Here is a 17744-nt window from a genome sequence, read left to right as displayed (position 1 = left end):
TCAGCTCGGTGCTTTTTGACCACCTAGAGGGGTAGGATAGGGAGGGTGGGAGGGAGGGAGATGCAAGAGGGAAGAGATATGGAGATATATGTATATGTATAGCTGATTCACTTTGTTATAAAGCAAAAACTAACACACCATTTTAAAGCAATTATACTCCAATAAAGATGTTAATATATATATATATATACACATATATATATATATGTGTATATATATATATATATATATGTGTGTATATATATATATATATATATATATATATATATATATATATATATATATATATATATATAACAACAACAAAAGAAAAACGATCATGCTATGAAGATGTAAGCAGTGAGCGGACTGTGCCCAAACAATTCATCCTGGTTCTGCTGCTTCCAAGTGATGGTCATCAATCATTCTTAAACAAATATTTAGAAGGTTGTTGACCACTTAATATGGATTCATAGTTACCCAGATCTTTATTACCTATATTTCGTATATGTACTCTAGCCATTTGTTGAGCTACTCATCAGGAAAGAATAGTTTTAGGGCAAACATCAGGGATGGAAAAATGAGGCCAAAACGTATAGTGGTATGGAAGAATTAAGCAGAGGGTCTGGGCACAAGTCATCAATTCCAAGCTCCTTTACATCAAAGCATTGATAACTTTATATGAATCATGAACATTTTGAAGACATTTCTATTTAGAGAAACATTTTCTTTGATTGTATAGTATGTGAGAGATTTTTAGGATGGTCTCAGAAAGTGAACTCAATAGCACCTTTGTGTAAAAATAATATGATGGTTTGGGCTTCAGTTATGATATCATATATCTATATCTAAACCCTCAAATCAATTTGAAGGAAACACATAGGATCCAGAACTGGGTGTGTTAAAAGTATTTGTCTTTAATCGTTTTTCCCAAACCTGGTTTGATGTAGATCAGTCATAAGTCATAAGTCATATTATGTAGTACATACTCCCACACTTTCTTAAATAGAGGCTACTAAATATAATTTAGTCTTTTCTAGATGTTCCAATGTCTTTAAAATTAATGGGAATGATTGCATTATGGTATACAAGCTATAATACAAAATTATAATACAGTATAATATTAATAGTCCCAATGTTAAGTGACTGCAGACTATGGTACTTTTTGAGATTTTTATGACTTATTTCATTGTTTCCTTCTTCACTTATACAAGTATAAGCTATCATTCCTTATTGTTGCCAGTTTCTCTTTAAGCAGATCTTTCTTGTAATTTGATTCAAGCATGTATTCATTCAAAAACATTTACTGAGTGTCAATCATGTGTCAGACACATGTTGGGCACTGGAGATGTGACAATGAGAGATACAGTCCCTAACATCTAGGAGCTCACAATGCAATGGTAGGACAGACAAGTGAAGAGGGAATTATAATACCATGTGATATATGCTAAATTAAATGTAATCACAGGGTACTATAGGGACATATAATAGAGGTTATCTAATCTAGATGGGGTGGGGGACAAGTCAGAGATGTCTGTGAAATCTTCTTGGAAGAAGTTATCACTGAGCTGAATTTTGAAGGTTAAGCAGGAGTTACCCAAAATGTAGGGGGTAAAGGGTGATTTAAGAAGATGGTTCAGCAGCATATGCTTATATGGTAATCCAGGCAAGAAGTAATGTGGTCTTGAATGGTAGTAGCAGCTCAGATGGAGAGTAGGAGAAAGATTAGAGAGACATTTGGGAGGTATTATTCGACACAACTTAGTCATTCACTGAATGTTGGGGTGAGGGAGGGACAGAGTCTAGGAATAAGCTTGGGTCATAGGGTGAATAAAGGAATCACTAAGCTGCATAAAAAAACAGAAGGAACAAGTGTGAAGAGGAAGTTAGATTTAGCTTTGAACATGTTAGGTTGGGTGGATATTTTCAGCAGGGAATTTTATACATATGGGATCGGGTGCTTGAGACAGGGAGAGAGAGAGAGAGAGATGCCAAGCTTTTACTCTGCTGTGGGTGAAAGAAACAGAGAACCAAGTTCATTTAATCTGTGCATAAAACAAAAAATAGCTCTGACAGAGGACCTAAGGAATTTCTGTATGAACAAGAGTTTTATGGCGATGACTTTTTGGCAATGGCTTTTGTGTGTCTAATTGGCATCTTAAACTTAACATGTACAAAGCAGGACTCTTAATTTCCACTGGCACCCCAACATAGTCACTCTATCACAGAGTCCCATCTTATTTTCTTTATAGCATTTGCCTATTTATGAAAATCATTTTGCATGTTGCTTTATTGATTACTTATTGCCTGTTTCACATCTCCCTCAACACACATACTAGAACATAAGAGGGCAGGGATATTATCTGTTTTGCTCATATTTGTATTAATATCTCTTACAATAGTTCTTAGCATCTAATAATTGTTCAATAAATATTTGTTAAAAGTTGAATAAATGAAAATATTTTTATTATTCAGAGGCCTTTTTGTTTCTCACTGCCTGGTTCTGGATTGCATTGTGTTATTCTCTGTGTGTATGTCATGAGATTACAGTCATGAGCCTGATATTCTTATGTGGTTCATAAACTGGTTCTGAATATATATATATATTATATATACATATTTACCCAGAAAATTACATTTTTACAGAATGGACAGACATAAAATGCACTCTGTAAAAACAGATTTTCCAGGAATTAGTAATTTGCCCTATGAACATACTGAGAATTCTAATCTATTGATATTTAAATAATGATGGAAGAATAAACTTTCTGACTTTGTATACTTTTTATGATACACTGAAGCACAATAAAATACAAGTTCTAAAAATATCACTTAGGTCTTCAACACTTATGTTTTGAAAATTTTACTCCTGCCCAAAGAAGAGTCCATCAAGATGGAATTTCCCTTGAGTTTTCAGATAAGTGGGATATAACTGTTGCATTTACAGGCACCCTCTTGTCTGCGAGCTCATCCTCTGGCTACTAACCTGTGGATAGGCACACTGACAGTAATCACAAAGACTTTTCCAGCTCTCACCTCAAAGAAAGAGTCAGTGGATCAAATGTCATCCCTGCAAAGGAGGGGTTTTAACCAAACTGCCCAAAACCATTTGCATCTACCCGCTGTCCTGGGTGACTTCCCCAGATACACAGGACTCCTGGAGATTGCTCTTAGTTGCTGCCACAGACCTGGGAATGAAGGTGGACTATGTTTTTCAATCACAGTTAGGCTCAGTCATGAGACTACACATCTTCGGAGGGATTCAGGTCCCTATACCAACACACCCCTTGCTGCTTGTATACCTAGTTATGTCAGAGCAGGCAGGGGATGGGGCACTATTCTGAGAGGTGCTAATGAATTAAGGAGGTTAATTCCCATCTGAGTGACATAAGGATACTCTATTCAGAGGTTTCCCTATTCACAAATATCCTCATGGAGCAGTTGTTACACAATCCTATAAAAATCATCTGGCTAATCAATAGAAGAATTTCAATAATGAAAGTTTTACTTAGGGATTAGAATATCAGCTGTTACTCTAACCAAGGCTTTGTCTTCTCATATCAGGGCCAGAGAGACTTGCACTTAAAATACATGAAGTTGAGTGTGTGTACATGGGTGGATAAGGTGGGGTTCATGAACCCTTATCTGATCAAATTGTTTTCATAGTGTATTTACCTCACTGGGTAAAAGCTTTTCCTGCAAGAAATACATCCTGAAAGAATTCTATTCCCCATATAAAGAGTGACAGATCCACAGTCAGAAATGCTCTCAAGTGAGATGAAACTGTACACACTGCTCTGTTTGCTACAGATTCAATCGGCAGGAAAAGAGGTAATGTAAATACTACTCTGCTGAAGCTCCTTATAGAAGACAGCAGGAAAACGTGGACTTGAAAGCCTCATGTCAGCTGGTGGAAACATACTGAACCCAAGGCTAACTCCATATCAAGAAAGTTTTGCTTTACTGGGAAATTAGCTCTGCTTAACCCACTAATATCAACTTCTATTTTATAGTTTATAGACATTATAGTGTTTCATTTTGCTTTATTGGGCATAGAGGAAAGAGGTCCAGTATTATCCATCATGAAATGTTGACAACTCTATCTTCATCACATATGCTGAATCTGACCACTTCTCACAAGCTGCACTGCATCCTTCTTGGTCTAAGCCACTCTCATCTCTAGCGTGGATTACTTTCATAGCCTCTTTACTGATGTTTCTGATGCTGGACTTGCCCTCCCACCTCATTCTACTCCCAACACTGTAACCGGAGTGATCCTGGCAAAATAAAAGTCAGACCAAATTATTCGTTTACTCAAACACCCCACCCCAAGTTGACCGCTGTCTCTATTGAAGCAAAAGCCAAATTCTAGCAGAAAGTAGCAAGGCTGGAATTTTAGCCTATTCTGTCTTCAGAGTTCACACCCTTAGCCACAGCTTCCCCAAAGCTTTGAATTTTGAAGCTGGCCTCCAATTAGTTCCTACATTTACTTGTTTACTGTTCCCACAAAAGACCTATATCATCCTGTTGTTCTCTGGTATTCCAGACCCATGCTTTGTCCTTCCCCCTAGGCTTGCCTTTTCCTGCCTGTGCCACATATGGGGAGCCTTTCCCTACAAATCCCCCACCTTCTATCCTCAAGCATCACGTACTCATCTGGCATTTATTCATCCATTCGAGATGTATATGTGGACCAACTACTACAATGCCAAGCACAGGAAATACAGACATGAACTCTGCCCTCAGTCTAAGAGCTCACAGTTCAGTGAAACAGAAATGAGTATTTGCCTGCTAACAGAAAGGTGTCAGTAGAGAGAAATCTCAGAGACCAGAGCCGTGATCTCTCTGAGGTGACAGCTAGCTAATGTGCTAAACATTTGCCCTCCCAGATTAAAAATGTGCATTTTTAATGGAAACCTTCTAGAGAAAATGATTGAACCTTAGCCCAGAAGAGTGATGCTAATGGCAGCAACTCCAGGTTCTGTAGCAAGCTGATAGGTTTGATATATTAAGACAGGGGTTCTTTAAGAAGACTCTCAATTAACCTCAGGTAGGTCATTGCTCATGCTGACTACATAAAGGGCATAATCTCCTTAAAGAATGGTCATTATAAAGTCAACATTTTTCAGGGGCTAGTAAACAGGGCCAGTATCTGGCTTCAAGACTACCCGTTTTGTACCCATGTACACTTGTTTCAGGGCTGATTCTAATCCACATAACAATAAACCAAAATATAACATGTTGTATCACTATGGAGATTACAAGACAGAAATTCTGGGAGAACACATATGCATCCAGTTTGACCAAAATCAGAATATTCTGACAGTAAATGGTAATGGAGATGTAAGGTTGAGAGTTATGAAACTACACTGAAATGGTACAGTATTAATATGGTATTTACAAAAATGTAGTACTGAATACATATGTTTTCCTTTTTATTTTCTGGATATTTAAATAAATACATTTTAAAAAGTACTTATCCCACTGCTAGGTAACCACCCAAGAGAAATGAAAACTTATGTTCACCCAAAAACCTCTACACAAATGCTTAAAGCTATACTGCTTATTCATAATAGTTAAAAGGTAGGAACAATATAAATGCCTTTCAACGGGTTAATGGTTAAACAAACTATGGTGCATGATACCATGGAACATTACTTAACTATAAAAAGGAAGGAACTATCAATACACATAACTTGGATGAATCTTAAATGCATTTTGCTAAGTTAAAGAAGCCAAATTCAAAAGGCTATACATCATATGATTCCATTTATATGACACTCTGGAAAAGAGAAAACCATATGGATGAAAAATAGGTCAATGGTCGCCAAGGGTCAGGGGTGTGGCGAAGGTCTGACCTCAATGGAGCATCATGAGGGACTTTTTGGAGTGATGAAACTGTCCTGTGTATGGTACCGGTGGATACACTACTATATGCATTTGTCAAAACCCCATAGAACAGAACTATACATCCTTCAGTGAATTTTTGTTTTTTGGCTGTGTTGGGTCTTCGTTGCTGCGCGTGGGCTTTCTCTAGTTGCGGCGAGCAGGGTCTACTCTTCGTTGCGGTGTGTATGCTTCTCATTGTGGTGGCTTCTCTTGTTGCAGAGCATGGGCTCTAGGCGCGTGGGCATCAGTAGTTGTGGCACTCGGGCTCTAGAGCACAGGCTCAGTAGTTGTGGCTCACAGGCTTAGTTGCTCTACCGGCAGGTGGGATCTTCCCGGACCAGGGCTCGAACCCATGTCCCCTGCATTGGCAGGTGGATTCTTAACCACTGCGCCACCAGGGAAGTCCCCAGTGAATTTTAATGTATGCAAATTTTAGAAAATGCAACCAGAATGTCGGGGGAAGGGGTATAGGACTGCAGACTGTGATAAATGAATCTATATTACAAACGAGTTACATGATGAAGGGGATGGGGAAGAAAGGAGCTGACCTAAATAATTTTGGAAAACAGGGTGTTGACTGGTTACTATAAGGCTAAAGACAACAACAAAAACTGGTGTACAAACACTGCACTCTAGTTCATAAATTCGTTTCTCACAGGGGTATAGCTTAAGGATTCTGAAACTACTTTATAAATACACTAGGGTTGAAAAATTAAATAAATGTATTGTAGATAATGAGAACCCGGTTTCTCAGGGTCAGAGAAAAAAAGGTACAAATAAGGAAAGGGAGAAGACTAAAATGAACCCTACATGCTGGGTTGGAGTCATAGGTATCAATGTAGACTCGTGGTTTTTTTATTAACATACTCCAGATAGACACAGAAATAGATAAAGATGTGTATATGTATAAATTAGCACATACATATATATATATACCTATACCCACTGAAAGGAGCCAGAAGCAGTGATATCCCAATAGCAAGCACACTTAAGGCACAGATCATGGTTTTGAAATGCCATTCCCCATTAAACAAAAGGCTGGTTGACCCCAGGGCTGGAGTAGGGAATAGAGAATATGAACCTGGTGCATCTTGTAGTGATGAAAATAAGAACATGCTTTTTTAAAAAAAGGTAAAGGGCATGTTGAGCACAGGAGCCAACCTGAAAGAGATTCCAATGGCCAAAGCTGAAATAATTTGAGCAACAAACTAAATAAAGATAATATTATAAGAATATAACCCAAAGAATAAAATAAATATCCATTAGTTTGTGCTGATATAAATAAAGTAGAGACAACTCTTACTAACAGAAGAATTACAATTTTCCAATTAATAAATGTACAAGGAGTGAGGGAAATAGAAAATCACCATTAGTACATCACAGTAATAACTGCTGCAGGCAAGATCAACTGATGAATGTTAATATTAGTGGGCAAATCACAAGCATAAATAAAATATTTGCATACTTTCTAATATCCCCCCCAAATATTCTTAAATACAAAGGGGAAAATAGTAAGTTTACTGTGGAGAACCCCGACAGACACCACCTTAACCAAGATTATCACCCGTAATGTATAGCAACATCCTGTCCCCCTGATTGACTGCACAAAGAAGGGCACCTCACTGTGTTAAGCATTTCCAATAATATGTAACCTCAATCTAATCATGAGAAAACATTGGAAAAGCCCCAGTGGAGCAATATTCTACAAAATAACTAGCCAGTACTCTTCAAAAGTCTCAAAGTCATGAAAGATAAGGAAAGACTGAAGAACTGTCACAGATCGGAAGAGATTAAGAAGACATGACAACTAACTGCAATGTGAGGTCCTGAACTGGATTCTGGACCAGAAAAGGGACATTAGTAGAAAAACTTGTAAAATCTTAATAAATTCTATAGGTTAGTTAATAGTACTTTACCATGGTTATTTTCTTAGTTTTTATAATGGTACCATGGTTATATATCAATAATATGCAAACATAAAGGGAAGCCGGGTGAGAGGTATGTGGAAATACTCTGGACTATTTTTACCATTAGTGTAAAATTACCTAAAAATAAAAAGTTTAAAAAAATGAATTACTACTTTTGTTTTCTTGGAAAAGGTAAGTCTAGTAATAGAAAGTACAAGATGTACACTCCTATTGGCTGAGAGAATAGTTACCCCTCATAACAATCATTGCAAAGGAACATCATAACTTAGAGTGAAGAAAAAGAAAAAGGCATACATGTCAACTCTTTCTCTGGACAATACCTATCAAAGTTACTTGTGTCAATTTTTGTCACTGTTTTTAAGTAGTTTTCTTACCACGTAAGTGGATATACATGGGAGATCACTATCATTTCCTAGGTGATTACTGGGATGCTGAAAGCAATGTATGTACCTGTAGATTCATATATGAAGAAAAGTAGGATTCCCTATATTTCTTCCCCTGGAACGTTAGTGTGGTTGTCAGCCACCATGGGAACTAATCTGAAGATGTAGAACAAGCAACCAAGAGGCCAGAACTACTACTTTGGCTTGCTCAAAGCAGAAGATGTGTAATTACTCTCCATGTACCTTTAAATTGTTCTTACCAGGCCTCTGGATGCACGGGAGTGGAAATTAGGATGATGAGGTAAATACAGGAGGCTACATGGCAGCCTAGAGCATCCCTAGACTAGATGCATTTAAATGTAGATGAAGAACTTCATGAACATGGCACCAAATGGTATCCAATAACTTGGGTCCCCATAGAACTATCAGAACCATGATAAATAATAGTAGCTAACATTTACTAAATGCTTGGTATGTTGCCTGAATTAACACTGTTAATCCTCACACTGCTGTATAGAAGAGGTGCTTGTACTATTTTCGTCATTAACAGATGAGGAAATTACTCTCCACTGAGGTTAAATAAGTAGCCCCAGTCCCACAGTCAATAAGCGGTAAGGCAGACTTTAGACCTAGACAGTCAAGGTCCAGTACCCATGGTCTCAATTACTATGGTATGGTGCCTCCCCATGAAGGCTACTGTCAGAGAACTCTCATTCTGAAATAATCTAAGAATTGGGAACCATACCAAGGAATGTGGAGTTCTACAATACTGATCTGCTATTTTGAGCCTTGAGTATTGCAATGACTATGCCTTCTGTTTAGGCATATTACATATCCAGTTTGAAAATTTACAAAAATATCACTTGTCTTGCAGTTGACGACATGTTCCCAGTACAGTCCCATTTTCTAAGCATGAGACAGAGGCAGGGGCTGTCCATTCAGTTCACTCACACACTTGAGTTTAAAAAACGATCCCTGTGTAATTGTGAGAACAGTTGGCTGAGAAGCCACCTAAGCAAACCCAGGGAATTCTCAGAAAGCCAATCCAACCCCTGGATTTAGCTGTCATGAACGTGGATGTTTCTAAGGCTCTACTAAGAAACCGTTCAGTGATTTGCTTATATTAAATATTTATTCTGGAATGATTTAGAATGTCTTAGAAAACTGTACTCGGACACCACCAGTCTGTTAAACCAGAAAGTTTGAATTGAATTTCAATCCTTAATCAAGAACACTTAACTCAGATTATTTACCCTACAAAGAGTCCACTCTTAACACTTGAGATGATCTTACTGCAGTCTCCACAATTTTGAGGTAGCATAACCTTCAATTTTAGAAAGTAGCTACTCTACACTTGCATGAATATATAAAAGGTTTACTTATCAACTTTGCTGATGAACCAAAGCCGGAAAAGATTAATTCACTGGAAGGCGGAATTCCAATTCAAGATATTTTCAATAGGTTAAAACCAACAAAAATTCAGGGGCTTCCTGGTGGCGCAGTGGTTAAGAATCCGCCTGCCAATGCAGAGGACACGGGTTCGAGCCCTGGTCCAGGAAGATCCTGCATGCCGCGGAGCAACGAAGCCCGGGCGCCACAACTACTGAGCCTGCGCTCTAGAGCCCGCAAGCCACAACTACTGAGCCCACGTGCCACAACTGCTGAAGCCTGTGTGCCTAGAGCCCGTGATCCGCAACAAGAGAAGCCACCGCAATGAGAAGCCCGCGCATCGTAACGAAGAGTAGCCCCCGCTCACCGCAACTAGAGAAAGCCCGCGCGCAGCAACGAAGACCCAACACGGCCAAAAATAAATAAATTAATTAATTTTAAAAAAAAACCAACAAAAATTCAATTATACAAATACAAGATGGGGGAAGCCTGATTTGACAGCCACAGTTCATGTGCAAAGCACTTGGGGACTTTAGCTGACCACAAATGCACTTGAGTCAATAGTGTGCTGTGGCCTCTAAAATGACTAATTTTAGAGATTGTAATCTGCATTAACAAAAACTGGGTCTAGTCACGCTTTCTGTACACTCAGCTGATCAGTCCACATCTGGAACACTCTTGTCCAGTTCTTGGCACCACGTTTTAAAAGGCAGTGGCAGCTTCAGAATTTCTATATAGAAAGGGCTTATGATACTGAAGTATTTAAGAATAAGATGTCATAATGTCTGTAATTTACTTGAAGATATTTCAGTAAAAGAATAACAGAGATGAAACGAGGATGGCAAAATGTTAACAACTGTTAAATCTAGGTGATGGGGTATATGGGAGCTCATTATGTGAATCTATTTTTATGTATGATTGAAATTTTGATACTAAATGGTAAGAGGCTTTAGTGTAGCAATCTGGTTGGAAGGTGCTTGGGGTGGCTAGGGTATTTGTCTTTAAACTGCATTTACACATCAAGCACACATTTTTATTTAGATCTTGTATTTATTTGACATGGCTTTGGTGGGAACCAACGGAGACTTGGAGGGCATAACTTAAAGTCCCCCAAGGTACTATCATTGTGGAAAAGTCCTAATAAATCTCTTACTCCAGGCTTGAAGAGGACCACAGAAAATGTTAAGGGAGGCCAGGGAGTATCAAGTGTCCCTGGTGTAAGCTCCTCTCCCCCAGTTCACCAATACAAAGTGGCCAAGAGAGCAGCCCCAGAAGGAGGCTCTAATTAGCACTGATCATCCACCACCTCCTAAGAGCCCAGCAGGACTAATCTCGACACATCTTCCATCTCCGTTTACATCAGTCACCTCCACAAGTCCCAGCCTCCCAGCATGCATCCTTATCTGGATTCTGAACCCCTTTAGGCTCCATATATTCCCTAATCTTACACAATACCCTGCTTATCAATGAAACCCCAAGCCCTCCTGCCATGGCCTCTGAAACTCAAAGCCCATCATCAGCAAATTCCTCTATATCCTCAACATTTAATTCAATTTCTTGTTCTAAAGGAAGTCTAGCTCTTCCCTGAGGTCTCTTCTTCCATTCAGCCCTCTCAGATGGTGGATGTTTTCTTTCCCGTACCCTTCGTATCACTCACTGGACCTGGAGGTAGAGGAGTATTCTCCTTCCTCCTCTTTGCCACTTCCAGGCCATTTCTCCTCTTTCCTCAAAAACCCCATCCCAATTTAAGTGTACACCATCGACTATGCCAACTCTCCTTATGGCTGCCCTCAATCAACCTCTTAGTCACTCTCCTTCATTCATTCATTGGAAATGTTAGCACCTGGCTCACAGTTTTCTTCTCCCACCACTTCTCCTGTGATTTCAATATCCACTGGACAATATAGCCAATCCCTGGGTCCCACCATCCCTTGAAGTCACTTCAAACAATCTTTTATTTCCCATCATTCCGGCACAGCCAAACACTCTAATGGTCATACTCTAGATGTTGTCATGACCAATAATAACTGCATCACCTCCATAATTTCAACTTCAAGCCTCCCTCTCTGCCACATAACCTCTACCTACAACCCACGGATCCTTCTACCCTCACTGTCCATCTGTCCTTTCATATCTTTCCACACTACCCAGCTAAATCCCAGGTTCCATCATTATATCCACTGCCTATAAATCTGCAAGTAGGGGAGGTGTCCTTGTACTCCCTCCATTGGACTTAGTCCTGATTAAGAACAACTCCACTTACACAGCAGAATGGTCCCACTTTAAATTTAATTTGACCAGAAATCTTAAGTGAGACTGCAGCAATGCCTGACAATTCTAGATGTTCCTAGTCAGTTCACTTTCCTTCTCTCTAAGGCAACTATTTCATGCCTTTCTTCCCCCGTAAAACCTCAAACAACTCCCCTTCAGAATTCTCAGCTGATGATTTCAATTCTTATTTCATGGAGAAAACAGAAACAATCAGAAGAGAACTGCCTCATCTTCAAACAAACAAGTCTATCAACTTACCTGCATCACTATCCATATACCCTGTTACTAAGGAGGAAGTGCACATTCTTGTAAGGCCAGTCCTTCCAATTGTGCACAGAACCTCTTCCACTGTCAGCTATTCAAGCATTTTGCTCCAGCAGTTAAGGCCCCTCTCTCTCTCTGATGTCACCAATTTCTCTTTCCATCAGTATGCTGAGGGACCATCCCCATCAGCATATAAAGATGCTACAAAATCTCCCCCCTTAAACAAGCAAAAAACCCCTTGACCATATATCCACCTGCAGTTATCTCACAATTTCTTTTCTCCTCTTTATAGCAAAATTCCTCAGAATAGTTGTCTATAGTGCTGTCTTCATTTCCTCAACTCTCCTTCTCTCTTCAACCCACTCAAAACAGGCTTGTGTCTCATTGTTATTGACAGCACTCTTACCAAGGTTACCAACAACCTTCATTTTTCCAAGGCCAAAGCAAGCTCTTATTCCTCATATTATTAAACTTCTCAGCATCATTTGACTCAGTTGATTACTCCCTTCTTTTTGAAACATATCTTGGCTTCTGTGAGGACACAGTCTCCTGTTTTATTCTCCTACGTCTCAGCCACTTTTTCTCAGACACCCTTGCTGGTTCTTCCCTGTCTTCCCAACCTCCAACCATTGGAGTGCTCCAGGGCTCAATTCTTGAATGTTATCTCTTGTCTATCTACAGACTGAGGACTCCCAAATGGCAATCTCAAGCCCTGACTCTCCCCTGAGCTCCAGATTATATTATTCACTCCATATTTCCATATGGATATCTAACAGGTAGCTCAAATTTAACATATATCCCAAACAGAACTCTTGATCCTGTCTCTCCACCTTGTTCCTCACCCAGTCTTCCCCATTTAGTAAATGGCATCACCTCCCATCCAGTTGTTCAGGCCAAAACCCTAGGGTAACATCCCTGATTCCTCCTTGTCCCTCACATAACTCATTAATCCATCAGTAAACCCTGCTGGCTCTGCCTTCTACCCTAACTTAACTTCTCACCACCTCCAGGGTACCATCACCTCTTATCTAGATTATTTCAAGAACTGCTTAACTGTTCTCTCTGCTTCTATTCTTTTCCTCTAGTCTATTCTCCAGACAATGGCAAGACTGATATTTTTAAAACATAATTCATAGCACTCCATTTTTTTTAGTATTTATACCTCTGATCACCATTTATATTTTTTTTTTTTGCAATTTTCAAATTCAGCAAAATAAACATTTATTTAGTAATATTTATATAATTAACTAATATTAATATTCGTTAATTTTGTCAATTACCCAAATATATCTTTTTTTTACATCTTTTTTTTTAACATCTTTATTGGAGCATAATTGCTTTACAATGGTGTGTTAGTTTCTGCTTTATAACAAAGTGAATCAGCTATACGTATACATATATCCCAATATCCCCTCCCTCTGGTGCCTCCCTCCCATCCTCCCTATCCCACCCCTCTAGGTGGTCACAAAGCACCAAGCTGATCTCCCTGCATAGCACTCCATTTTCCTACCTAAAATCTTCCAGTAGATTCCAATCACGATTAGAATAAAATTCAAATTTTGCACCGACTTTTTCCTCAGCCTAACTTGCCCTCCTACTTTATTCAGGTCTCTACTCAAATGCCACTTCCTCAGAGAGGCATTTATGTGATCACCCTACATAAAAGAGAACTCCCCCATCACTTGCTGTTTCCAACCTTGCTTTGTTTTCCATTGTAGGACCTATCACATCTGTTATTTATTTGCTTACTTACATTTGATCTGTCTCCTACACTTAGAATATAAACCTCAGGAAAGGAAAGGGATTGTCTATTTTTTCACTACTGGTACATAGCATTTAGGTGCTCAATAAATATTTGTTTAATGAACTACTGCATCCAGAGACAAAATGATCGGGATAATCTGACAACCATAACATAGTTTATAAGAAAGAAGAACTAAAGGTGCCACAACTGCTTTAATCTAAAACTCAAGTGCTTTGCCTTATTCTGTACAGAAGAATAAGCACTAGAGCTATGGGATAGAAATCACAGAGAGGCAGGGGGAGGAAATTTTCTAAAAGCCAGAGCCTGAATAAGCTGCCTCATGAGGCAGTGAGATACTAGGTATTTATTTCAGTGATGGGAGGACAGACATTCATTGAGAGCCTGATATATACCAGGTTTTGTACAAGGCCCTTAATATAAGTTAGGTGCATTGCCTCATTTTGTTTAATCTCCACAACTATATAAGGTTGATTTAATTATTATCATCCCCATTTTACAGATGAGGAAATTAATCTCATGTGTCCAATGTGGAACCTTTTCAGTATACCACACTGCCTCCAAATTTTTCAGTTGAGCAACTCCTATCTAACATGAAGATTGTAGAGCAACAATTTGCAAAGTGTGGTCCAGGGACCCCTGTGAATCCCTGAAACTCTTTCAGATGTTTAGTGAAGTCAAAACCATTTTTGTAATAATTCTAAGCAATTATTTTTTCACTCTCATTCTCTTATAAATGTACAGTGGAATTTTCCAGGAGCTATATGATATATGATGAAACATTGCTTTGACAAGTAACTAAATACATGCTGCATACTCTTTTGTTTTTTTTTAATTTTTCTCAGTTTAAATTTTTCATATGGTAAGTATTGATAGATGTAAAACACAGAAACAAAAAGCACATTGGGGTTCTCAATAATTTTTAAGAATGTAAAGTAGCCCTAAGATCAAAAAGTTTGAGAACTGCTGAGGAGGAAGGGAGGGTCTAAAATGCAAAGGCCTCTTGAAGTCCCTTCTAACTCAAAGAGTCAAGGATTTCAATGGAATTGTCTGGAAAACATTTAACCCCAAAACCTGTTTTGGTTCAACTCCCAGGTGTAGAAATTCTTTGTTAAATGTCTGTGTCCTCTTCACTGCCTTGGTCACTATAATGAAATTTTTCTTTGGACACCCAGTATCCTGTATGGCCTCAGAGTCACTAGACCCTATCGTTAGGGGTGAAGAAAGTACAATAATAAAGTGTGTGCTCAGTCCCAAAATCCTGTTACTTTGGGTCTGGGAATTTCTTTTCACTTGGTGTTTTGTTGTGGATGTTTGTTTAATTTATAAAAATTCAATTAAATTTAAAATCATTGATGTGGGTTTGTTTGCTTTTTTTGTTTTTGTGGGGTCTTTTCTTGGATCACAGTTTTCTTCTAATAGCCAAGTAATGAGGGAAGGAGAGTGGGCATAAAAGAGAACATTCCTTAACTACACACCTACTGCATGTCAGGTACAATGTAATACACTTTCGCCATTATTTGCTGGGTACCTAGTATACCAGTCACTTCACTCAGTTCTTGATATGCATTATCTCCAATTCTCACAAAGATCCTAGAAAAAAGGTACCACCAAGTCTATCACAGATTGTCTGGAAAAAAATGGCTGCAGTAATCAATAAGCTTCCCTACATCCATGTCCTTGGTTAGTCCCTTCCCACACCTACTCTGGGCTTGGTCACATGACTTACTTTGACCAATGGGATGATCTCAAATAAAAGCAAGCCAAGGGACTTCCCTGGTGGCGCAGTGATTAATAATCTGCCTGCCAATGCAGGGGCCACAGGTTCGAGCCCTCGTCCGGGAGGATCCCACATGTCACGGAGCAACTAAGCCCATGAGCCACAACTACTGAGCCTACGCTGTAGAGCCCGCAGCCACAACTACTGAGTCTGCATGCCACAACTGCTGAAGCCTGTGCGCCTAGAGCCCACGCTCCGCAACAAGAGAAGCCATCGCAATGAGAAGCCTGCACACTGCAACAAACAGTAGCCTCCGCTCTCCACAACTAGAGAAAGCGCGCGCGCAGCAAGGAAGACCCAACACAGTCAAAAATAAATTAATTAATTAATTAATTAATTTTTTAAAAAAACAGTACGCAAGCCAAGACTTGAAAAGTGTTTGCACATTCGGCCTTGCTCTCTTGATGTTCTTAGCAACCCTCATTCATCAGGTGAATGAGATAGGCCAGCACACCTGGTGATGAACGACACACGGCCCAGTTATTTCTATCACTTCTGTTGACAACCAGCCAACTACCAGACATACAAGTGAGGCCAGTTGACATAAATGGATGAGTGAACCCAGATGACAAACGTGAAGCAGAGACAGTCCCAGCTGAGTCCAGTCCAAACTACCAACCCACAGAATCATAGCAAATAAATGGTTGTTGTTTTAAACCACTACCTTTTGGGATCTTGAGATTTGGAAACTGTACCAGCTTACCCAAGTGGGCCCTTGGGTAAGTGCAACCCCAAGAGACCTTATAAGAGGGAGCTTAGGGATATTTGAGACAGAAAAAGAGAAGGCAGTGTGATCACAGAGGCAGAGATTGGAGTGATATGGTCACAAGCCAGGGAATGCCAGTAGCCACCAGAAGCTGGAAGAAGCAAGAAGAGATGGTCTGGTACAGCCTCTTGGAAGGAGCACAACCCTGTAGACACCTTGATTGTGGCCCAATGAAACTGATTTCAGATTTCTTGCCTCTAGAACTCAGAGAAAATAAATTTCTGTTGTGTTAAGCCAAAAGAAAAAAGACACTACCTTTTTAGGTGGTATATTATGCAGCAAACGCTAACTGATACCAACGCCCATTTTACAGAGAAGAAAACTGAGGCTCAAAGAAGTTGAATAACTTTACTAAGATCATTATATAGCCAATATGTGGCAGAATGGGAATTTTAAACCTAGGTCTACATAGTATTTCATTTAATCTTTACATCTGCTCTATGGGATAGGCATACTATTATAACTATCATTTTAAAGGTAAGGAAACATGTACAAGGAGGTTAAACAATCTGCTCAAGGTCACACAATTAATAAGTAGCAAAATGTTAATTGTACTTACTGTGATAATCATTTTGAAATACATACAAATATCAAACCATTACCTTGTACACCTGAAACTAATATAATGTTATATCAATAACATTATAAAAAATCATGTCAATTAGAAAAAAAAGAATAAGGGGGAGATCAACAAGATAGATAGGTAGATAGATAGATAGACAAATAGTAAAGCTAGGATTTAAACTCAACTCTGCCTGATTTCAGAGATTGTGCTACTTTCACAACTTCAGGCTGTAAGTTCTGGTTAGTTAGGGGTTCCAGTTAGCTTATTCTTCCCTAAAGAAAAACTGATTGCTCTAGCACTATATTAGCGACCAACGAGATTGCATTTTAAAATGCACTGCACAACTCCAAGCACACAAACATAAAAAGTATAAAGGAGAAAGAGCAATGGAAAAGGAACAAGACTTGGGAATGTGAGTTATTAAAAAAACAACAACAAAACATTAGAAAGTAGGTCTGGTTTTATAAATAGGAGATAAGAAAAACTCATTAAAATAACCAAAGCACTAAGAGGAATATAATGTAGACAGGAGCTCATGAAAAAGGTATTTTAAACTGGAACCGAAGTAGCTAGCAGGCACCTGCTGGAACCAAGGAGGCAAGTGCTCATTAACACTAAAAAGCACTGCACTGGCTGCCCATTACATTCAAAATGTGTCCTTCTACTGACTTTCTGCCATCTACGTGCTGCCTGGCATTGGAATTATTTAGGTTGGAAAAGAGAAATGTGGAGGGAGGGAAGGAGCGTTAACACCTACTGAAGGTGGCA

At 39.1% G+C, this 17744-nt stretch overlaps 1 long non-coding RNA gene across 1 annotated transcript; it reads left to right on the top strand.

Annotated features, from left to right (window-relative positions):
* The first annotated feature begins 599 nt into the window (after positions 1-599).
* Positions 600-17541, top strand: LOC309653278. Its single transcript, XR_014259064.1, has 2 exons — positions 600-6105; positions 6142-17541. It is a non-coding gene; the product is annotated as an uncharacterized lncRNA (long non-coding RNA).
* The last annotated feature ends 203 nt before the right edge of the window (positions 17542-17744 follow it).

This window comes from Balaenoptera physalus, assembly GCF_965194825.1.
Source record: "Balaenoptera physalus genome assembly, chromosome: X".
NCBI lineage: Eukaryota > Metazoa > Chordata > Mammalia > Artiodactyla > Balaenopteridae > Balaenoptera > Balaenoptera physalus.
This window is presented reverse-complemented; position numbering and strand designations above follow the sequence as displayed.